At 43.1% G+C, this 23,623-nt stretch overlaps 1 long non-coding RNA gene and 1 pseudogene across 1 annotated transcript in view; both read left to right on the top strand.

The window, feature by feature from the left end:
- Positions 1 to 7,426: 7,426 nt before the first annotated feature.
- On the top strand, positions 7,427 to 8,854 carry LOC121023102 (60S ribosomal protein L6-like; annotated as a pseudogene).
- An 11,849-nt stretch (positions 8,855 to 20,703) lies between these two features.
- The window catches only part of LOC121023091 (uncharacterized), a 29,409-nt gene continuing 26,489 nt past the window's right edge, over positions 20,704 to 23,623 (top strand). Inside the window, exon 1 of the long non-coding RNA XR_005787243.1 lies at positions 20,704 to 20,982. This is a non-coding gene — a long non-coding RNA (uncharacterized LOC121023091). The remainder of the gene's footprint in view (positions 20,983 to 23,623) is intronic.

The raw sequence follows: 23,623 nt of genomic DNA, 5'->3' as shown, positions 1-23,623 counted from the left end.
TTGGCCCATATATTGTATATATGTTGGCCTATATATTGTATGAAACTTCAGTTATTATGTATAACTGCCAGGTGTTTAAAATAGGAAATAGGTAAGGAATGCGTTCCTGAGAAGAGGGAGCGAGGTTGCCTTTAAGAGGAGGTGAGGGCGTTACCTATTAGGTTTTTGAGGGTATTAAATGGGATGATGCATGAAAAGGACAGCCCAGCACCTGGCAGGTAGTAAGAACTCAATAAATGTGAAATTATTATTACTATTATCTGCCTAGCAGCTTCAGCCCCCTTGGCTTCATGTGCCAGCAACACTTCCCAACTTGCTCACTTCTTATCCTTCCTCGGGTTCTTTTGTTTATCTTAAGTTCTTCTTCACAGTTGAAGAGCTAAGAGCAGCGAGGGACCTCAGGTGCAGATATAGTCATAGATAGGGATAATGGCGAATTCTCAGGTCTTTTAACTTAAAAAAGTTCAGGTCCTAGGGACTTTTTACCTTTTTCAAGATGGAGTCCTGTGCTGTGTAGGTTACAGTTATTCTAGTCCATGGAGTGCTGGTAGTGGTATTTGTATCCCATCTGTCTTCCATTCCATATCACAGGCCCAGTTGTGATCAGGGATGTCAGCTACTTCACACAATCAGAACTTGTTCATTTGGGGCACCCTGAATGATGCCAGATGGGCAAGAACCTGAATGAGAACCACCTCAAGAGAACCTCTTGCCTGGAACCTCATGATGAATTGTTGAATGTTTTATACTCCTTGTTCTCTCCGTTGCAGTCAGTTGGCCTGGGAGGAAGGGAGGGTGGGGAGCTGCGAGGGCCTTGTTATTTAGGATCTTCCTCTGATAGTAAAGAGCCAATTGGAGGGAGCTGTTCCAACTCTGTGGTTCTGGGCTCTGAAGTGGTCTTTACCTACGGTGATGCCTAGGCTCAGATCAGTGGGAAAACAGCCTGGAGTTTAGGAGCCTCAGATTTTTTTTTTTTCAGATTCCCCTAAATGTTTCATATTTTTTTATGAGTTTATCTTTTTTAAAAAAATTTTTTTTAACGTTTATTTATTTTTGAGACAGAGAGAGACAGAGCATGAACAGGGGAGGGGCAGAGAGAGAGGGAGACACAGAACCTGACATGGGCACCAGGCTCTGAGCTGTCAGCACAGAGCCCGATGCGGGGCTCAAATTCACAGACTGTGAAATCATGACCTGAGCCGAAGTCGGACGCTTGACCGACTGAGCCACCCGGGCGCCCCAAGTTTATCTTTTTTGAATCAGAACTGAAATAAATTCCAAATAGGCTGATATTTTTATCTTTATTTTTTAAATATTTATTTTTAATGTTTATTTATTTTAATTTTTTAATGTTTATTTATTTTTGAGAGAGTGAGAGAGAGACAGAGTGGGATTGGGGATGGGTCAGAGAGAGGGAGACACAGAATCTGAAGCAGGCTGAGCTGTCAGCACAGAGCCCGATGTGGGGCTTGAACTCACGAACTGTGAGATCATGACCTGAGCTGAAGTCAGATGCTTAACCATCTGAGCCACTCAGGCGCCCTGATGATTGTTTGTTGTTTGTTTGTTTATTAATGTTTATTTATTTTTGAGAGACAGAGACAGAGAGAGTGCAAGTTGGGGAGGGGCAGAGTGGGAGGGGGACAGAGGATCTGATGCAGGCTCTATGATGAGAGCAGAGAGCCTGATGCAGGCTCAAACTCAGGAACCATGAGATCATGACCTGAGCTGAAGTCGGATGCTTAACTGACTGAGCTACCCAGGCACCCTTATTTATTTATTTTTGAAAGAGAGAGAGAGATCACGAGAGGGAGAGGGGCAGAGAGAGAGGGAGACAGAGAATCTGAAGCAGTCTCTGCACTAACAGAGTTTGATGCAGGGCTCAAACTAATGAACCATGAGATCATGACCTGAGCCAAAATTAAGAGTTAGATGCTTGGGACGCCTGGGTTTCTCAGTTGGTTAAGTGTGAAACTTTGGCTCAGGTCATGATCCCCCAGTTTGTTGGTTCGAGCCCCATGTAGGGCTCTGTGCTGACAGCTCAGAGCCTGGATCCTGCTTCAGATTCTGTGTCTCCCTCTCTCTCTGACCCTCCCCTGCTCACACTCTGTCTCTGTCTCTGTCTCTCTCTCTCAAAAATAAATAAGCATAAGAAAAAAAAGAGATGCTCAACCGACCGAACTACCTAGGTTCTCCTTATGTTTCTTTTAATGTGTAAGTTCTTTCATCCATTCTATTTTTCTCCTTGAAATGTATTTGTTGAAGACACTGTGTTGTTGTTATTGTTTGTTTTGTTTTTGTCCTGTAGAGTTTACGTCAGTCTGGGTTTGGCTTATTTTGCAGGATTCCTCAGAGAATGTTGTGAACTGCCAACAGAAGGTAAATAATGTCTGTTTACCTCTCTCTTGGTTATGTTATCAGGCATTAGTCATCATTGACTAATCTGTGATTTTCTAAGAGGTTGCAAAATGGTGATATTGGAATTCTATCATTCTGTTCTTCATTTACTAGCTGGACTACTTCTGTAAGAGAAATTCCTCATCAACCACGTGGTCAGTTATGGTTCCTATAGGAAAGGCAAGATAAATGTTGGCTTCTCTTTATGACCAGTTTTCAAATTATTGAGTTATTTACCTACAACTCTCCAATTAAAAGTGACCAATTAAAAGTGGCCAATTAAAAAAAATCATTATAAAGTCATGGGTTTAAATATATTTGATGTATTTTAGTTTATTGCAGTCTGTTGCGATTATTATTCTTATGAGTGCTTGAATTGTCCCATCTTTGGCAAGAGTCTCCTCACCTCCTTTTGATGTAGTCCTAAGATACTTTGATAGCTTCTTGAGTTTTTGTTATAATGAAACATCCAAGCACATCTTATACATTTCCTTCTCCAGCTTGAGAACAAAGCATTTCTTTAAGGTTTCCATTGATAGGAAATGGCAATTAGAGACCACAGTCTGAATCCCAAGGACACTCATTGCTATTGGGTTGATCCTTGTTTTCTAGGGCCTTCTGGTGGACAGGAAGTACAAACATATATATTCTAACATAAAGTCATTCTTTGTTTATACTAATACTTTTGATTTAAATAAGACTTCCATTATTTTACATGACTTCATCTAATATCTACTCTTTCTCCCAACCAAATATTTCAGTTCCCAAACATATCAACATTTGCTTTATCTCTCCATATTATCACCTTAATTGATTAGTCATTAATCAATTAATATAGAAATGAAAACCATTTTTCAATTTTGTTTGTCCTTAGGATATATCTCACAAGGCATATACAGTCAAGTTAGTATGGTTTAAAGTTGTTTGAAATAGTTCTTCTCTTTGTGATTATACCACTAACTGTGCAGATAGGTTTTGTTTTATTTTTCTTTTGCTTTTTAAGGAAAGCTTTTTGTTTGTTTTGAGAGAGAGAGAGAGAGAGAGAGAGAGAGAGAGAGACTGCGCGTGCAAGCAAGCAAGTCAGAGGGAGAGGGAGAGAGAGAATCTTCAGCAAGCTCCATGCCCAGCATGAAGCCCAACTAGGGGCTGGGTCTCATGACCATTAGATCATGACTTGAGCCAAAATCAAGAGTCTGATGCTTAACCGACTAAGCCACCCAGGCACCCCTGGGGAAAGCTTTTTAAAGTTAATTTTTTTGGTAATTATTTAAAATATTTACACAGTTTCAGAGTCAGATCTACAAAACAAAGTATATCAGAAAAACCTAATTTCTATCCTTATCTCCTCTACTTGATTTCCTCCTTCTCCCATACATAGACATTTAAAAAAGTTTTTAGCTTATTCTTCCATTGTTTATATATATATATATATATATATATATATATATATATATATATTCACTTATTCTTAGATATATAGTAACATTTTATGTAGTTTTCCTCACTTTTTATTTAAAAAGTTATTTTATTGAGATATTTCTATATAGTTCTACATTGCTTTTTCTAGACAATGTATGCTGGTGATCATTCCATGACAGTATATAGAGACATTTTTAACCCCCCCCCCTTTTGTTAATGCTGCACAGTACTTCATATTTAGTTCAACCAGTTTCTTATAGTTGTACATTTGGACTGTTTCTATATTACCAACAGGGCTGCAATAAATAACCTATGTAAACACTTTTCCATATTTTTGCCAGTGATTTTTTTAGATAGATTCTGAGAAATGGTATTGCTGGATCAAAGAGGAAATGAATATGTAATTTTACTAGATATGGCCAACCGAATTACCCTTCATAGGGGTTGCCTCTTTCTGCATTCCCATCAACAGTATACTAGAATGACTGTTTCCCCACAGCTTTGCCAACAAATTGGTTGAATTTTGCCAATTTGATAAGTAAAAAACACTACTTTAGTACAGTTTTGATTTGTATTTTTCTTGTTAGAAGAAAAGTTGAACATTTTTTAAATATGTTATGGAGCCCTTTTCATTTATTTCTGTGAACTGTTTGTTCATGTCTCTTCCAATTTTAAAAAAAAATTTTAAAAACTGATTTAAGTAATGTCTATACCAACATGGGGCTCAAACTCACAACCCAGAGATCAAGAACTGCATGCTTCAGGCACCTGGGTGACTCAGTAGTTTAAACATCTGACTTTGGCTCAGATCATGATCTGACAGGCCATGAGTTTGAGCCCCGTGTTCGGTTTTGTGCTGACAGCTTAGAGCCTGGAGCCTGCTTCAGATTCTGTCTCCCTCTCTGCTTCTCCCCAACTCGTGCTCTCTCTCTCTCTTTCTCAAAAATAAATAAGCATTAAAAAAACAAAGAAAAAAAAGAGTTGCATGTTCTTTCACCTGAGCCAGCTAGGTGCCCTGTTCTTGCAATTTTTAAGTTGAGTTTGTAGGGGCAGAAAAAATTTCCCTTCTTCCTTTCTAGGTTCTTTGGCTGGTCTAATAGTTAAATTGACAAAGATTAACAGAAGAAAAACACAATTTATACTTACAAGAGCCTCATAAAAAATATGACATTCCAAGACAGTCAGGCAACTGAGGTTTATCTGCTAGCCTGAGCGCTAAGGAATGGGATAGAGGCCTAGGGCTTCAAAGGGGATGGGAGCAATTCACAGGAAGATGAAAAGAGGCATTATTTTGTAGTCATGTGTTTGCCCTGTCAAGCAGGTAAGTCAGATAAAAAGTTATCAGTGCACCTGGCTGGCTCAGTCAGTAGAGCATGTGACTCTTGATCTTGGGGTTGTGAGTTTGAACCCCATGTTGGGTGTAGACATTACTTGAAAAAAAAGTTATCTCTGAATAGCTCTCTTTATGGTTCAGGTCCCTATATAAGTTCTTTTAGGCATTGAGGGAAGATAAAAAGCTTTTCCTGAGTCTGCTGGGTGTTGATTTCCTTCAGGTCAAAATAATTCACATGCCAAAGTGGCACATTTTAGAGTGGCTTATTCTGCTCCCCTTAAAGTTGTTGGTTCTCGGGGCGCCTGGGTGGGGCAGTCGGTTAAGCGTCCGACTTCAGCCAGGTCACGATCTCGCGGTCCGTGAGTTCGAGCCCCGCGTCAGGCTCTGGGCTGATGGCTCAGAGCCTGGAGCCCGTTTCCGATTCTGTGTCTCCCTCTCTCTCTGCCCCTCCCCCGTTCATGCTCTGTCTCTCTCTGTCCCAAAAATAAATAAACGTTGGAAAAAAAAAATTAAAAAAAAAAAAAAGTTGTTGGTTCTTGGGGCTCCTGGTGGCTCAGTCGGTTAAGTGCCCGACTTCAGCTCAGGTCACGATCTCACGGTCCGTGAGTTCGAGCCCCGCATTGGGCTCTGGGCTGATGGCTCAGAGCCTGGAGCCTGCTTCCGATTCTGTGTCTCCCTCTCTCTCTGCCCCTCCCCCATTCATGCTCTGTCTCTCTCTGTCTCAAAAATAAATAAAACGTTAAAAAAAATAAAAAAAATAAAGTTGTTGGTTCTTTTCCCTCTAATTTTAGAAGTTCTTTATATATTAAGGATGTTAGCCATTTGTGACATGTTTGTCATTTTACCGTGCTTATGGTAATGTTTTCCTTATGAAAGTGCTTTTAAATTGTTTTAAAGTTTATTTATTTATTTGAGAGAGAGAGAGAGAGAGAGAGGCAGAGAGAGAGGGAGAGAGAGAATCCCAAGCAGGCTCTGCACTGTCTGTGCAGAGCCCAATGTGGGGCTCTAACTCATGAAATGTGAGATCATGACCTGAGTCAAAACCAAGAGTCTAATGCTTAACTAACAGCTACCCAGGTGCCCCTTCTACAGTTTCAATTTTTAAAAAATATCCTATGTAGAAGTTATCCTTTTGTATGCTATGATAAATGGATCAAATTTTATTCTTTTTGTATAGAGTCTCAAATTTATTTATTACTAGTTCCCCTCCCTCCCTTCCTTCAGTCTGCCTTTTCCTGGACATTGTATTCTTTCCTAGGTTTGCCAAAACTGGACATGGATCAAAATAAACATCTGTTCGACTCCCTGCACTTGATCCATTTTGTTGCCTGTTTTTCTTTCCTGTACTCTTTGTGATTTCTGCACAGTGTTTTTCCAGCAGCTCAAGGGAGTTATGACCTTTTGGGTTTCAGGAAGAGTGGGCTAAAGATCTGTCCAGAGAGTGATTCAAGCTGGAGCAGGTCCTGCCGAGGCTGAGGAGGGCCAGCTCTGCTTGGGGGTGAGGATAGGATTGGGTAGAAAGTGGTTTCCTGGGGGCAAAGTGGGGGTACTCATTCAGGAGCATTCAGGAGCTCAGTTGTTTCCTGTTCCCATGTACCTCCTGCTCTTGTTTTCTATGTTTGAAAGTACCAATTATCTAACTGAGGAAGACTGGTGACAGAAGGAAGAGAAGTGGGCAGTAAAAGGGAAGAATGGAATACAGAGATTGGAACCTCTCTTCCTCTATACTCACGTGATAGTCAGGGCAGCTCCGTATCATCAATGCCAGCTCCCCCTTGCCATTTTCTACAACCAAGTGCCAGGTACTCTGCTAAATGCTTTATGGGGAGTAGGTCATCTAATATTGACCTGTTAGTTGGCTAAGGTTGTTACTACCAGAAGGGAAAAGAGGCTCAGAATTAAGGTCACACTTGTAAGTAGTAGGATGATGTCAGTCTGCATGACATTAAATTCCAGGCTCAACATGCCTAAGTCTGCGGCCTCCATAATAAAAGGTTCATAATACCCTATAGTTATATTTCCTCTTCCATCTGAGGACTAACCTCATCCCATTTCACTCCCCAGATCCACTGAGCTCAGATGTGGGCAGTGTGGTTGACTCTAGACTTTGCAGCCCTCATGCTGGGTTGTAAGTCTCTGTGGCCTGGGAGGGCCCCATGCTGGCCATCTTTTATTCCATTGCCAGCACAGTGCCTGGCACATTATAGATACTCATTACATATCTGTTGGATAATTGAATAGGTGAAAAAGAACGGGAAAAAGAAATGTGTGTTGGCGATGAAGAGGCAGGAGTAGAGGAGGCACAGGGGGAGAGAGGCAGATTTAGGGGTAAGACAGAGGGGCTGGAAGGTGCTGGACTGGTGACTGGAAGGGGTCCATGTTGATGTTTGTTCAGAAGCACAGAAAAGTTGTCACTTGCAGGTTAAGAAATATTTCAATTTTTTAACAACTTGATCATGAGGAAATGACCTAGACTGTAGTAATTTTCTGTCACTTATCCCTTATCAGAGGCATTTTATTTTCTGAATACATCATCTAATGGGTCCAGGACTGAACAGAGCTCCCCTCTGTGCAGCAGATATGCACTTCTGCTTCCATCCTTCAGATTTTGAATATTTCTGTTCCATATTCAAACGTCCTCAACTGTCCTTTCAATTGGAAAACAAAACACAAACACAAACCCTGACTGTCTTCTACAAACAAGCTAAGGTGAAGAAGGTATTGAGCTTTTTCAGGTTGCAAAGAACAGAGAAACATTCAAGTTACCTTCAGGGAGGAACTTTTTCTAAGGCTATACAGGTAAGTAAGAAAAATAGGAAATAGCTTTTTCCCATCTTGCAAGATGGTGGGTGAAAAAAGCTGAGAAGTGAGATACTAAGGAGAAGAAACCTAAAACCTAGAAGGCTGATGCTGGTGGCAGGGTTCAGAAGGGTAACCTCAAGGCTAAAACGGCAAAGAAGGGGAAGTGGGAAGTCCCATCATAGCTGAAATCCTGTCCTAGTCAGAGGAATTGGCAGATATTCCCCCATTGACTATGTATTCCAGAAGGGCCATGTATAAGAGGAAGTATTCAGCAGCTAAATCCAGGGTTGAAAAGAAAAAGAAGTTTCTTGCTATTGTCACAAAACCAGTTGGTGGTGACAATGGTGGTACCCTAGTGATTAAACTTTGAAAAATACCTAGATATTATCCTACTGAAGATGTGCCTTGAAAGCTGTTGAGCCATGGCAAAAAACTTTTAAGTCAGCATGTGAGAAAACTGTGAGCTGGTGCCACTCCTGGGACCATTTTGATCATCCTCACTGGGGGCAACAGAGGCAAGAGGGTTGTTTTCCTGAAGCAGCTGAGCAGTGGCTTGCTACTTGTGACTGGCCCTCTGGCCCTCAATCGAGTTCCTCTGTGTAGAACACAGCAGAAATTTGTCATTGCGCCTCCACCAAAACATCTCACTGATGCTTGCTTCAAGAAGAAGCTGTGTAAACCCAGACACCAGGAAGGTGAGATCTCTGACATGGTGAAGGAGAAATATGAGATTACAGAGCAGTGAGAAGTTGATCAGAAAGCTGTGGACTTGCAAATTCTGCCACAAATCACAGCTCTTCCTCAGCTTCAAGGCTACCTCTGCTCTGTGTTTTATGTCACAAATGGAGTGTATCCTCACAAATTGGTGTTCTAAATTTCTTACAAAGAATCTAATTTAATAACTGATCCATTAGAAAGAAAGAAAGAAAGAAAGAAAGAAAGAAAGAGGGGTACCTGGGTGGCTCAGTTGGTTAAGCATCTGACCCTTGATCTCAGCTCAGGTCTTGATCTCAGGGTTGTGAGTTAGGGCCTCGCATTGGGCTCCATGCTGGGTGTGAAGCCTACTTGAAAGGAAGAAAGGAAGAGAGAAAGAAGGAGAGAAAGAGAGAGGAAGGAAGGAAAGGAAAGGAAGATGGAAGAAAAATAGGAAATGGTCTGTGTAGGCCTTGAGGAGAGCTGGAGTGCCATTCAGGATATAACATGGGATGGGGTGGCCTGGCAGAGAAGAGGAAACTGCTCTCTGTCCTTGAGCATAATGACAGTAACTCCTTCATTTCACAGCTCTTCTGGGGCCTGAACAGATTACCTCCACATCAGCTCCAAACTTCTTCTACCTTTGCTGCTTCTCTCTCACCTGTCTCTTCTTTCTTCTCTAGTACCACAACTTCTACAAGTTGGCTACTCTTCTTTCCTTTTCTTTTCTTTTCCTTCTTTCCTTCCTACCTTCTGTCCTTTGTTTTTGCCTTAGGGTATGATGGTATCATTAATTTGTGGGCGTATTGCTCTTTCTTAAAAATTTTTTTTAAGTTTTATTTATTTATTTTGAGGGGGGAGGGGCAGAAAGAGGGTCAGCTCTGAGCTGTCAGCTCCAAGTTTGACATAGGGCTCAAACTCATGAAACTGTGAGATCATGACCTGAACCAAAATCAAGAGTTAGATGCTTGGGGCACCTGGGTGGCATGGTTGGTTAAGTGTCCAATTCTTGGTTTCAGCTCAGGTCATGATCTCACAGTTCATGGGTTTGAGCCCTGCATTGGGCTCTGTGCTGTCAGCTCAGAGCCTGCTTGGGATTTTCTCTCTCCCTCTGTATCTGCTCCTCCCCTGTTCATGCTCTCTCTCTCTCTCTCTCAAAAAATAAATAAATAAATAAATAAATAAACTTTAACAAGAAGAAAAGATCTGCAAAATAAATGAAAAAAGATTATTTAAAAAAAAAAAGAGTTGGACACTCAACTGACTGAGCCACCCAGGTGCTCCATTAATTCTGGGGAGTTATTGCTCTTTGTAAGAGAAAATCTATAATGTACTCTTTGATTACATGAAATTAAGGCAGAGTTTGAACTGAGAGGAAATTAAGGCAGAGTCTGAACTGAGAGGCTGATCCAAGAGGTGTTCCATTGCTGAGCACAATTCCTTGAGCAGAGAGGTGAGAAATGTCTAGAGTGGGTCCCCTGAGACAGAAATCATTTTAGGAACAGTCACCTTTGGTATGGAATTCTAATGTGTCCCTGTTCTGGGTTGTAATTCCCCTACTCATTGGCCTATCCATGGTTCAAGCCTCTACTAAGCTGAGTTGACCCCTAGCCCGTTGTTAGCTTGTAAAGGAAGGGAAGGGCTACAGAGCCTGGATGCTCACAGAGAAGTGGTAAGAGGAAGAAGGAAGAGGTAATATTGACCAGAAAAATGGTGGCACTTCCTGGGTCAGGGTCCTAGACTTCCTGTAGCTGTAGAACAGTAGGGGTTTGAGTTATTTTGTAACTGGGGCACAGGAGTACAAGAGCACCTGCTGCAGGGGTCCCAAACAGACGAGGTTTGATCACTTTCCACTGACAAAATCGAAAGTCAGAGACATGAGTGGTGGTGAAACAAGAAAGGAATTCATTTCAGGGAGGCCTATACTGGGAGGATGGCAGACTGACTAGTGTCACAAAGACTGTCTCCAAAGTGCTGGAAAAGCCTCTAGGTTTATTATTTTATTTATTTATTTAATTTTATATTATATTATATTTTATTTTGAGACAGAGAGAGCACAAGTGAGCAAGGGGCAGAGAGAGAGGGAGAGAGAGAGAGAGAGAGAGAGAGAGAGAGAGAGAGAAAGAGAAGTGGGGCTCACCCAAAGCAGGACTCAAACTCATCTGATGTGGGACCCAAACTGACAAACTGTGAGAACATGACCTGAGCCAAAGTCAGGTGCTTAATGACTGAACCACCCAGGCACCTGCCTCTAGGTTTATAAAGGGAAAATGTGGGACAAATGTTGGTGGGTATGTGCAGGTGGGCAGCAAAAATCAGGTTGTTCATTGTCTTGGAGTCAGTTATGTGGGGTCTTGCTGGGTCAGAGCACTCCTTATTGCTTGAGGGGGTAGTTTCTGTCCCCAGTGGATGCTTTGCCCAAAGGGTCTTTTATCTGAGTTAAGAGAGAAACTGGAAAGAGGAACTTAATCAGAAAATACTGACTGCGATCAGAATGGAGGTAGTTGCAGTCCTCTTTCAATTTGACTATCAAAAGAAAGTGAGAGGAGACTGGGTGGCTCACTCAGTTGAGCGTCCAACTCTTGATTTCGGCTCAGGTTATGATCTCAGGATCGTGAAATCAAGCCTCACTTCAAGCTCTAGGCTGATCATGGAGCTTGCTTAAGATTCTCTCCCTCTCCCTCTGACTCTCCCCACTGCTTGGGTGCTCTCTCTCTCAAAAAAAAAAAAAAAAAAAAAAAAAAAAAGAAAAGAAAAAAAAAGAAAGAAAAGAAAAGATAGAAAGACAGAAAGATGGAAGGAAAAAAAGAAAATGATGGCCAAAGGCTGAGAACCCGGGCTTCCCTTTCACCATATGGAGCTGGTGTTCTCCCTGTGGTGCCTGTATATTCCTGTGTCTCTGTGGAATGATTCCAAATCCCCACCCTCAGTCTATAGAGGCCCCACTACTTCCTACCTCTTCAAATATCCTCCCCTTAAACTAGTTCTTCTCCCACTTTTTTTTTTACCTTCTTCCTCTCTTCTTCACTCCCTCCCAATCTCTTCTCGCTCACATTCTTCAACATCTTTTTCTTTTGACTTATATTTTAATCTTTCCATTCCACCATCTTCAGTCTTTTCTTCCATTTCCTCCTTGTTTCCCATCTCCTTGCCTTACCTAACTTCTTGGCTTTCTCCCACTTTTCACTGCAACAGCTTTTTATCCCATCCATTCAGCATACCCCGAGGGTGCAAACTCATGGCCTGCTGCCTGATAACTGCAGAGACATATAATATGTAACAGAATGCTTACCAAAAATATTGAATTCATTCCCAACATTTAAAAATGGGATATTTCACCTAAAAAAAATCCAGATTTCAATTTCTAAAAAAATTGAAACTATCTGGCATCATGAGGCCCATAACGGCAACAGTCGAGGAAGCAGGATGGTGGCGGCCCCTCTCAGGTCACCAGAGTCTACTTGGTGTTCCCTGGTTTCCCTCACACTGAGGGAAAATGTCAGTTAGCAATTATCATTTAGTTTGAGCAGCTTTTTTTCCATTAGCAGAAAAATTTCTGTTCTAACCCACATCTTTAATCAAAAGTGGGAGAACAAAGAGACAGCAAAAGCCTTGTTTTTTTCTCACCCTTGAGTGCTTTATCATTTGCATTTCCTGCTTTGCCTCTGCAGGCGGCAAAGTCTGCAACCTCTGCTATAGACAAAGACCCCTATCTCCCTTCCCCATTTCTCTACCCTCACCTCCTCTTTTTCCGTAGTACCCCGCCCACATTTTGTTCGTGCGAAGATTAGTTTTTAATGCAGCACTGTAAGGTTAAGTAACTTCAGGACCACTACTGAAACTTTCAATCTTCAATCTACAGAAAAGTTCTGTGAAAAATCATCATATTTTTGCAGTGGTGCTTTGTATATGTTCATGGATTGGAGTATTTACTTTATTGAGAATCTATTACTCGTCTTGCTATTTGTGTCATCTGGTTAACAACCTATTCATGTGGATAAGAGCTGAGGAAATGTTTACTGTGCATGCCCAAGACAGCCTTCTTTTAGGATCATTATCAGCTTGGGGATGGCATTCAGCTGGTAGTAACAGAAACCTGAAAAACAGTGACATAACAATTTAGGGGCTTAATTTTTCTGCATTTAAAATCAATCTCAAGGTGAGAACAGAGCTCCTAATAGTGTAGCAAGAAGCTGGCTCCCTCAGCCCCTGAACCGTCTCTTCTCTAGGGCTGGTTGTGTCTTGCATCATCTCTTCATTTATTTTCCTCCTTAACCCTTACTATATTCTGACATATTATATAGCAATTAGTTGATGATCTGTCTCCTCTCACTAGACTAAGTTCACTGAGGGAAGGGATTTTTGTCTATTTTCTTCATGAGGAGTCCCTAGCACTGAAAACACCATGTGTTTGTTGAGTAAATGAAGAAATGCTGTCCAGATGACTGCTGGAGGTCCGGCTATCATGTTGATGCTTCAGGCAGGGGTAAATGGGAGGATAAAAGGCCAAAGAAGACCCAAGCCTGTAGAGTCAGTTCCAGAAAAGGATTTTCTTGCAAGTCCCACTTAGTAACTTAGGAGTCTCACTGAACTGTGTCACAGAGCCACTCCTACTTGCATGGGAAGCTGAGGGAAAAAATTATTTTTAAAACAGAGGAACATTTCTAACCAAAGTAAAACTGGAGTTTTGTCAGTATGAGGAATGGAGAATGGATACTGGGTCTCTGCAAGATGGCTCTGATGCACTCTCTGAATGCATGAAGCTCCAGAAATCCTACACAAAGCTCCTGACCATGGCCCTATGCCCTATGCCTCCTACTTAATTTACTCTTGTGAGTAACATCAGCTTCCTTGAATTCACTACACTGTGATTCCTTAATTCCATACTTACCATTTACCTGTTGGGTTTCTAAAATGTAATTGCATATAATACTAAGAACCATGAATAGTAAGATAAGCCTCATCTTTAATCTACCAATTATTCTATTTTAGGTATTGCTATTCTTTTTGAAACATTCAGTGGCTTAAGCTCTACCCAACAGGCCTCTGACTTTGTGTGTGCTTGCATGTATGCATGGGCATGCAAGTGTGTATGCATGGGTTCACATGTGCACAGATCTGTGTCCACATATCACAAAAAAAGGGGAAGGGAACAGAAGCTTCTCCTTGTCTCTTCCTCCTCCCTTTCAAGGCAGATGCTGTCTGGAGCTAAAAAATGCTTTGATGTGTACAATGCAGGACTGTGCATTCCAACAGATAACCTGAGGCACAGGGAGAATTGGGCACCTTGGGCCCTGCCTATGAACTCACAAAGGTGGTGAGTGTGGCTAAATTCCAGCCTCAGCCTCAGCTCCCTTGGCCTCATGCACCAGCAGGGCACAGACTGCCTGCCCAAAGGAAGGTGGCTTTTTTCCTAATTTGCACAAAAGGTGCCACTTGTTGTGAAGCTCACATACCTATGGGCTGCCTGCGCCTATTTAATTCAACCCAGGAGGAGTCTTTTAAAAATGCACACAAAGTCTCTCTGTAAGCAGGCTGTAGCCAGCTCTCCTGTATGGAGGTCAGTAGATTTCTCCCCTACTAAGTCTGAGAGCCAGAGATCTGCATGTGAGTCCTCACTGAAATCCCCACTCTCTCCCTTCCTTCTTTCCTTCATCTAGTCCGTGTGTGACTATTGAATGAAAATAAGCGGAAGACAGACACAGTCCAACACCTTCTAAGTAAGACTGTCTCTCCCTAGGCATGCTGCCCTGCCAGAGAGATGAAGCCAAGCTTGTGGGGCAACTGGATGGGTTGGAAGCTGGTTGGGCGGGCAGTGAAAGAATTCACCCAAGGCAGGACAAAGGAGATAGAGGCTTATTGAATACACTGTAAGGGAGCAGCAGCCAGGAGATCAAAGAAGAGACTCTGCCTGGAGGCAGTGGGGGATGGGGAGGGGCTATAGTTAAGGGGGGGTATGAGAACGTATGGGAACGTGTGGAATTTTCCTTTTTTGGTACCTGTGCCCAGTTGCAAGTAGCCCATTGGTCAACTAGGACTTATGGCTATTTTGAGGTGGGTCACCTAAATGGGCCTGTTTGCACTCTGCCTGGTGGTCACTGTGGGCCCTGCTACCTTACTCAGTTTTCCATTGCTCAAGCTTGCTGCCTAAAAGAGGCCTTTACAAAGCTCACAGTGCATGTAGCCCATACTGTACTCCACTGAGGGACTCTTGTCAGGGGCATATCCTGGCTCCCTCCAGATTGCCTCTGGAGGTGTCTAACCCCATCCCCCCCTCATTTTAATTCCATTTTAGACAGTGTTGTCTTCTGATGCTGGCACCAAACAGGTATGAGCTATTTCTGGAGCCCCTTGAGCACTGGTCACACTTTCAAACTCAGAGGACCTATTGAATGTATGAAATAATTAGATCTATCTTAAAATGCTCACCAAATAATGAATGTACACAATAGTTAGTTATACAGCAGAATGGTTTATTTTTTATTTTATTAAATTTTTTTTCCATGTTTATTTATTCCTGAGAGGGAGAGAGGGAGCGAGAGAGAGCATGAGCAGGAGGGGGCAGAGAGAGAGGGAGACACAGAACCTGAAGCAGGCTTCAGGCTCTGAGCTGTCAGCACAGAGTTCCATGCGGGGCTTGAACTGTGAGATCATGACCTGAGCCACCCAGGCGCCCCCAGAATGGTTTTTAAAGTAACAGTTTAGGGGCTTCTGGGTGGCTCAACTGGTTGAGTGTCTGACTCTTGATTTTGGCTTGGGTCGTGATCTCGTGGTTCATGGGACTGGGCCCGTGTCAGGCTCTGCACTGGTGGTGCAGAGCCTGCATGGGATTCTCTCTCTCTCACCCTCTCCTGCTCTCTCTCACTTGCTCTCTCTCTCTCTCTCAAAATAAACAAACATTTTTTTTTTTTAATTTTTTTTTCAGCGTTTATTTATTTTTGGGACAGAGAGAGACAGAGCATGAACGGGGGAGGGGCAGAGAGAGAGGGAGACACAGAATCGGAAACAGGCTCCAGGCTCTGAGCCATCAGCCCAGAGCCTGACGCGGGGCTCGAACTCACGGACCGCGAGATCGTGACCTGGCTGAAGTCGGACGCTTAACCGACTGCGCCACCCAGGCGCCCCAACAAACATTTTTAAAATAAAATTAAATCTCATAGAGAAAGAAGCTCACTATACGAGAAAAACACAGAGGTGGAACCTCTCTGGATGAAGAGGCCCAGGAGTTAAGGCCTGGCCACTGTGTACCAATCTGCGTACTAGCCAGGGCCCCTGGAGGCCATTCTGTGGATCTCCAAGTGTCCCTTGAACATGGTTTGCAAATGTATAGGGTGGTGGAAAGAACTCAGACTCAAAGTTGGGGATTGGTGTGCGTTCCTGCTTTGCTGTTGAGTAACCTAGGGCAAGTGAAATAAGCCACTCACTCCCTGTTAGCCTCATGCCCACACCCGCAGGAATGGGAGAACAACCCACACAGGCACCTACACCCCAGTGGAGAATTACCCAGATGTCCCCTCCCTGTCATCTACTCAGAAGGTCCTTTCTCAGCAGCCTCCTCCGTCTTATCATTTGACTGTTTATCTTGATGGCTATGTATCTCTGACACTGACAGAGCTGATTGCTGCCTCAAACTCCATCATCCTCTTCTCCCTCAGCAATGGTATCTGAATCTTGTATGAGGGACAGTGTGCTACTTAAGAACACTTACTTCCCCAGACTCCCTTGCATCTAGGGGTGGCCACATGACTATTTGGATAATGAGTCATCAGCAGAAGTCCGTTTGGTGTGGCTTTCAGGAATTCTGTTGCTTTCAGATAGATTCAGTTGCAACATACCTTTTGCTCTTTCCTCTTCCTTTCTGCCTGAAATGTGGGTATGATGCCTGCAGGCAGAACAGCTACCTTACACCCATGAGGCAGAAGGATGGACTGGTATAGATGTGAGGTAACACCTCTGGCAACATTGGGGACATGTTACCAAACCAGAAGAGATGGGTCAACACAGCAGCAGTGTCTTTCTTAGTGAGCACTGTCCTCCTTGCAGAGCTGGAGAGAGGTGGGGTCTTGGAGCCACTAACACCCATCCTGCCTGATGGTAAGAAAGGGAAATCCAAAGAAGTTGGGTCTCAGCTGGGGCCTATGAAGGGCTAATTGGGCAGTGATCTTGCCTCTCCTACCTACCTCCTTGTCCTAATATTATCCTAATAATCTTTCTCCCACTCTGTCTCCCAGGATATTCCTACAGTCTCAGTATTTGGCCTCAGCTATGAGAAAAATTTCTTACTATTATTCTTTGTTTATTTTGTAGTTCTCTGAAGATATTCTTCTGATAGCTTTTTGCCATTTGTCACTCTTTTTTCTCTATTCCTTGTGTGTCAGCATTCTTTCTTGCTTATTTCTGTTACATGCTCACTCCCTGAAATTTGATCTAGCCTTCAAGGTGTGTCCCAGATGCTTTTGGGAAACCAGCCTGGATGGAGACATTTCCCTTCTCTGTAACCCCACAGCACGTAGTTTCTGTGGCTTCTATGATCACCAGCATACTGGCATGTGCTTGATTAGACTTATTCCTTTTATTACCCTCTAAATTCCTTAAGGCAGGGAATGTCTTGTACTCAGCCCTGCCCTTAGCACATTGTATGTGGCCCATGAGTATTCATTGAATTCAACTGGAAATTCCAATTTGAGAAGAGAAGACACATAGATACACACAAAGCACGATGTATTTAAATAAAGTGGAGATTTCATTTTCTTAGAGAAATGCCTCCTCTACAGGCCTCTGCCACACATATACAGGACAGGGGGAAAGAAGGCATAGCTGTAAACCACCCACTTGGAGAACCCTTTTATTCAGGAGAAACACAAGCTGTAAAAGAAATCACGATCACCTCTTATCACCTGTAATAAGGAAATTCTGAATAACTCTTTCCTGGGGATCCAGTGAGTCAGAGGTTCACACCTGGTTAGGTAAGTAGTGGGTGTGATCAGGGAAGAAGTGATGAATGTTCTTTTGGATTCAGCACCCAGCATCAGCTATTTCTACAGCAGTGATGTAGGTTTCCACGTAGAGTCCTTAATGTTGTTCAGAGTGCTTTCACACACATGTCCAAACAGGATGAAGCAACGGTAGTTGCCTGGAAAAGGAACTTGATGGAGCAGATTCAAAGGATCCAATTGTTGCACTAGGAGAAGTCTTCTTAAGGATAGGAACATAGCAGGAAAGGAGAAGCAGAACTTCCTTGTCTTGACAGTGTTAGTGTGGACATGTCTAGCAACCAATTAAATGTGAGAATTGGAAGCTGAAGAGGGAGGGAATGGGCTGGAGAGTAGATTTTGGAGTCACTGGCACGTAAATGGAGATTAAACCCTGACTCTGGGCAAGATCACCTTGGGAGGGTATGAAGGAAGGGGAGGATGGAATCTGAACACTTAGGTGGTGAGTAGAGGACAAGACACTGGAGAAGGCCAAGAAGGGCCAGCCATAGAGGTTAAGACTAAGTAGGAGATGGGGAGCCTGGGAAGCTCAGTCAGTTAAGCACTGGACTCTCTCTCTCTCTCTTTTTTTTTTTTTTTGAGAAAGAGGGTGCAAGTGAGTGAGAGGTAGAGAGAGAGAGAGAGAGAGAGAGAGAGAAGAGGAGCTCACTTCAAATGGTCTTGTGTTCACCTGAAGCGGGGCTTGAGTTCTCCTGAAGCCGGACTCGAACTCACGAACCGTGAGATCATGACCTGAGCTGACATCAGATATTTAACCAACTGAGCCACCTAGGTGCCCAAGCATTGGACTCTTGATCTCAGCTAAGAGTCGTGAGTTCAAGCCCTGAGCCTACTTAAAAAAAGAAAAAAAAACAAAAACAAAAAACTAAGTAGGAGAGGAAATTATTGTGGAAATCAAGGGTTGAGACTTCTGAGAGGAGAGAGACAGAGAGACAGAAATAACATCAATGAATGCAAACAGAGTTTCTGGGAAGGGGAGAATCACAAAGTATCAATTGGATTTGGAGTGGGGCAAATGGAGGGGATACATGGGATAAAAGTGGAGATGAAAGGAGAATTTCCAAGGTGCCAGAAAGGAGAAACAAGGAGAGTGTGGAGACAGAGAAGTAGGGTGACGGTCACCAAATGTCAGCTCCTTCAGGGTCCTTGCTTTTTCTGGGCAAGCCCCTCATGATGACTGAGCAGGGCTGGGGTTGGAAAGGCCTGGCTGTTTTCACCCAATTTGGTTTGCTCTGTGGGGGCTCTCCATAGCTGTCTGAAGCTCTGCAGGCCCTCCCCTTACCGTCATAGAGGTTGATTTCTAATCAACATCTTACATCTCAAATTCCATCCTGGTGTTTGCTTCCAGAGAACCCAATCTCTGACACAGTGGTGGAAACAAGTCTTTGAAGAGTTTAGTGGGAAGGAGTAAGGAAGGGTTTCTAAAATTTTTTCTTTTGTTTGTTTTAAGAGCAGGAAGGAGAGGAAGGAGCCCGTGGAGAGGGAGTGCTTGACGATACTGGAAGGGGACAGGATGGTTAGGAGGTGAAGCCTGGGGAGAAGGCGGAGGATGGACTTTAAGGCCAAAAAGAGTGATTGGCTTGGAATAAGAGGGATCAGTTGCTCAGTCTCTGAGATTGAGGCTGATGGTATATTGATTGGGTGAATCTAGATTGTTTTTGGGGGTAGTCAAGGAAGTGAGGAACACTCTGCTCAGGGACTTCAGTGACCAATTGCTGGAGAGAGGAAAGCAGGAATCCTCGAGGTTAAGGTGGATTAGATGCTTTCACCTCCAGTGAGGATTTGGGGGAAGCAGGGCAACTTTTAGCAGAGCTGTAAAAAGAGGAGAAACTCTGGGCAAAACCCAGATAGAGATAGAGATCTGAGATAGAAGACCCACTTCTTCCTGTTAGAATCTGTTTGGTCTGACTAGATGGATTTGGTGTACTGATTCCAGAATCCAAAGGATTTTCTATGCCTTCAAACTCCATGCCATCCTCATATCCGCTGAACACATCCTCTGTATTACACACAAGACATGATACAAATGTTGATCAGGGCAGGATTGACGTGAGAACCCTCCAGCACCTTGGAATTCTGTCATTTAACCAATTCCAGTTTCTCCTAACTGTACAATTATCAATTCCATATTTCTCCATTTGTTCTAGAAGGATATAATTTGACATGTCATGAAATGCCTTAATCAAATGCACCCCCTTGGGTCTGCTATAGTGCCTCATTCTGTCAGTCTCCCTGACAAGACAACATAAATGAGGACAGTCTGGCATGACCCTGGTGGCCACATTTACTTCTTTTAAGGTCTCACAAGACACCACTTAAAAAAAAAATGTTTATTTATTTTTGAGAGAGACACACACACACACAGAGCATGAGCATGGGAGGGGCAGAGAGAGGGAGACACAGAATCCGAAGCAGGCTCCAGGCTCTGAGCTGTCATCACAGAGCCCGAGGCGGGGGTTCCAACTCAGGAACCGCGAGATCATGACCAGAGCCAAAGTCGGATGCTTAACTGACTGAGCCACCAGGTGCCCCACAAGACACCTTTTTGTATCTCATTTGAGGATTTTTGCCTATGGTCATTGTTAAGGCCACTGATTTGTAATTTTCAACATTCGCCTTTTGTCCATCTTTGGAAGTCAAAGCTACCTCCAGCCTTCTAACACCTGTCTTCCTTTCCATGATTTCTCAAAGATCACTGATGGTGACTTGGTGATACTCCTAGTATCATAATTTTTTTTTTTTTTTAACTCTGGCCTGTAGTCCATTCATAGCAGGTATTTGAACACATTTGGTGCAATTACAGTTTCTCTTACCTTCTTTTTTGGGGTGGGGGGTTGACCCCTACTTACCAATGGTCACCTTACCCTTTCCATTCAAAGGCCATGGTTCTTGTTGAGAAACTGAAAGCACTCAAAGATTCTGCTGTCCATCCCTCATCTGGGAATACTGTATGACTGGCATGAGGGCGGGACGCATTCCTTCTTCCTTTTTAATTTTGTCATAACCAGTTTCACACCATCCCAAGATCAAACCTCCTTATCTTTCCCTGTAGGGAACCAGATACTATCAAGCTCAATGCCCTGCCACTCCCTATGCAGTGACTGATATATTCTTTTTTTAAAATGTTTTGTTTTTTAATTTCAGAGGGAGAGAGAGAGCAAGCACGGCGAGCAGAGAAGGGCAGCGGGAGAGAGAGAACGTTAAGCGGGCTCTCACCTCCTAGCCGGACTTGGCCAATCCCGGGGCTCTAGGATCACGACCTGAGCCGTAATTGAGAGTGGAAGGCTCAACCTACTGAGCCACGCAGGCGCCCAATGACTGACATATTCTCATGGGAAAATGGGGGTAAGGATTAAAAGGAAAAGGGAATAACTCTATTCACACGTTCTGCAACTACAAAGGCAGAATTCAAGGTCAGTGTAATTGCGTGTTTCTAATTTATTTGGCCGCCAGATGGCGAAACAGTGTGCCTTAAAAAAAAAAAAAAAAAAAGGATGTCCGCCATTCTAAGAAAACAATAACAAAACAGTTACTAGACACAGGTACACCCTGCTTTTTGGAAGTTTGCGTTATGCCATTTCACTTTTTATTTTAATTTTTTTTCAACGTTTTTATTTATTTTTGGGACAGAGAGAGAGCATGAACGGGGGAGGGGCAGAGAGAGAGGGAGACACAGAATCAGAAACAGGCTCCAGGCTCTGAGCCATCAGCCCAGAGCCTGACGCGGGACTCGAACTCACGGACCGCAAGATCGTGACCTGGCTGAAGTCGGACGCTTAACCGACTGCGCCACCCAGGCGCCCCATATGCCATTTCACTTTTACAAAAGACCTACATTAGTACCTGCTTGCGCTCACCGAAAGAAATCTGAAAAGGATTTTTGCTTTTACGGAAAAAAAAGTGAAGGTAGCACTCAGCACTGATTTCCATCGCAGCCCTTATGGAAGCAGCAGCGACCACGAGCAGCAGAGTGGTGCCACCAAGCGCCTTCGCGAGGAACTACGCTCAGCATCTCGGTATCAACCTGCCAGAGCTTTGAACTGTGTCCGTGAGCATCTTGTGCTTTATCTTGATTTATTTCGTGTTTCCGTTAGCAAGATGTGTCCTAAGGTATCAGAAAAGCCGAAGGGAGGTTATTTTTTGGTTCTGGGGATGCTAAATTTTTTTTTCATATAAGTTAATACTAATTGTTTCTTTGCTTTATGCCGTTTTGGCTTCCAAAAGTTTTCATAGGAATGCTCTATTTTTGGAAAGGGAGGGAAACCTGTAATCAACGCTGAAAATGCCCACAAGAAAGCACATTTCACGTGTCTGCTCTAAGTGACACAGTTGATATTTTGATGTGGTTTTCTTACCATCAAGGTACAGACAAATTCCTTTCTTAACCTTAAAATAACAAATATGGGCCTCCTGACCCTGTTTAGTCTGTATTTTCCTTTCCTGCCTTGTGTATAGAAAGCCACCTGGGAGTAAAAACTGGAAGTGGGCTTGTCTTTATCTGCATCTAATGTGTACTTCTCTTTGCTATGGTCTCCTTGCCATTGAGCCATTGAATACTAGAGTAGAAGAGGTCAGTGAGGAATTATTGCTAATATCAACATTATTGAACTAAAATATGTATCCCATTTTGTGAAGAGAAGTGCTGACTGTCCTGTGGGTGTCTGAAGAGGAGTAGACTTGACCCTGAGTATTAGCCTATATCTTTTGGTTACATTCAGATTGGATTTGGCACTTGTAGAATCTGTAGTCCAAGGTAAGAAGTGAGTGCCTGAGAGTGTGCCATAGGTCTTTGTGGTGGAGAATGTGGGAGTAGGAGGCACAAGGCAAGAGGGAACTGAGAACAGTAAAGACATTCAATGCTTGTTTTGTGCTTCTATCCATTTTTGACCCTGGGGAATTTTAAAGAACTATTTCTAACATTTATTTTAGGTGGGTGGGTGGATGGATGGATGGATGGATTAATTAATTAATTAATTAATTCAATAAATATCCCAGGCATGCTGTAGGAGTTGGGGTTCAATAGTAAATAAAGCAGAGCTCTATGCTTCAAGGCACTTTCTAATTTTGGTCTTTAGTCCTACAAGGACAAGATGAGATCCCAATAGAGGCTCTTCACCTGAGGTCCTAGGAAACACTCAATGCCCACAAGTATGGAGGGAGACACAACTCTAAATTGAAGCAAAATTTCTTTCAAACTTTGTTGATCGTAAGGAACAAATCAAAGTGGCAAATATTCATGATAACATCCTGGTTCATTTCTTATACAAGGGAAGATACTGAGGGTTTGCTGAAGCAAGAAGGAAAAAGCAGCATAATGGGAACCATGTTGCAAAAGTGTAAATTGCTTCCTAGTCATTGCCAGGATCTTGATGATCTGAGAAAACAACTAGTGTATAAAGCAGAGCAAATACACCCTTGTTATAAGCCAGAAATTCCAACCACAGGGAAAGAAAGATGTATACCAAAAGGCAGTGCAGAAGTGTATTGGAGAAGATCAAGACTGGTGTCAGGAAAAATAGTTTGGAAGCTATGGAAACTGTCTCACTGACAGACAATGAAAGTCTGAATTAAGACAACAGCCAAAGGGCAGTCAGGGACAGATAGGAGACAGATTTCCGGGTAGGAAGGATGGATATAAAGCTGAGGGAGAGGAAGAATGATGGGAGAGGACATCACTTTCGGTGGCCTGACCTCAAGGCCTGTGTTTTTTTTCTGAGATGTCATTTTGCCTTGTCATAGAACAAAGACCCCACTTTTAGAACCGCCTGAGGGAGCCTATCCAAACACATGTGCCTGGGCCCAGACCTAGCCAATCAGAATCCCTGGGCTGGGACCACTGGCTCATTCCAGGAGAGCACACAAGCTTCTCTTCCTGCCATGATCTTCCATAGGTGGTTCTGCCTGAACCACACTTTATTTTTCTCTGTTTCATAATTACATTACATAATCGCAATACATTACATAGTCCCACTGATAGTGGAAAGGC

This window comes from Herpailurus yagouaroundi, unplaced genomic scaffold (assembly GCF_014898765.1).
Source record: "Herpailurus yagouaroundi ecotype Mexico unplaced genomic scaffold, PumYag 511, whole genome shotgun sequence".
Lineage (NCBI taxonomy): Eukaryota > Metazoa > Chordata > Mammalia > Carnivora > Felidae > Herpailurus > Herpailurus yagouaroundi.
This window is presented reverse-complemented; position numbering and strand designations above follow the sequence as displayed.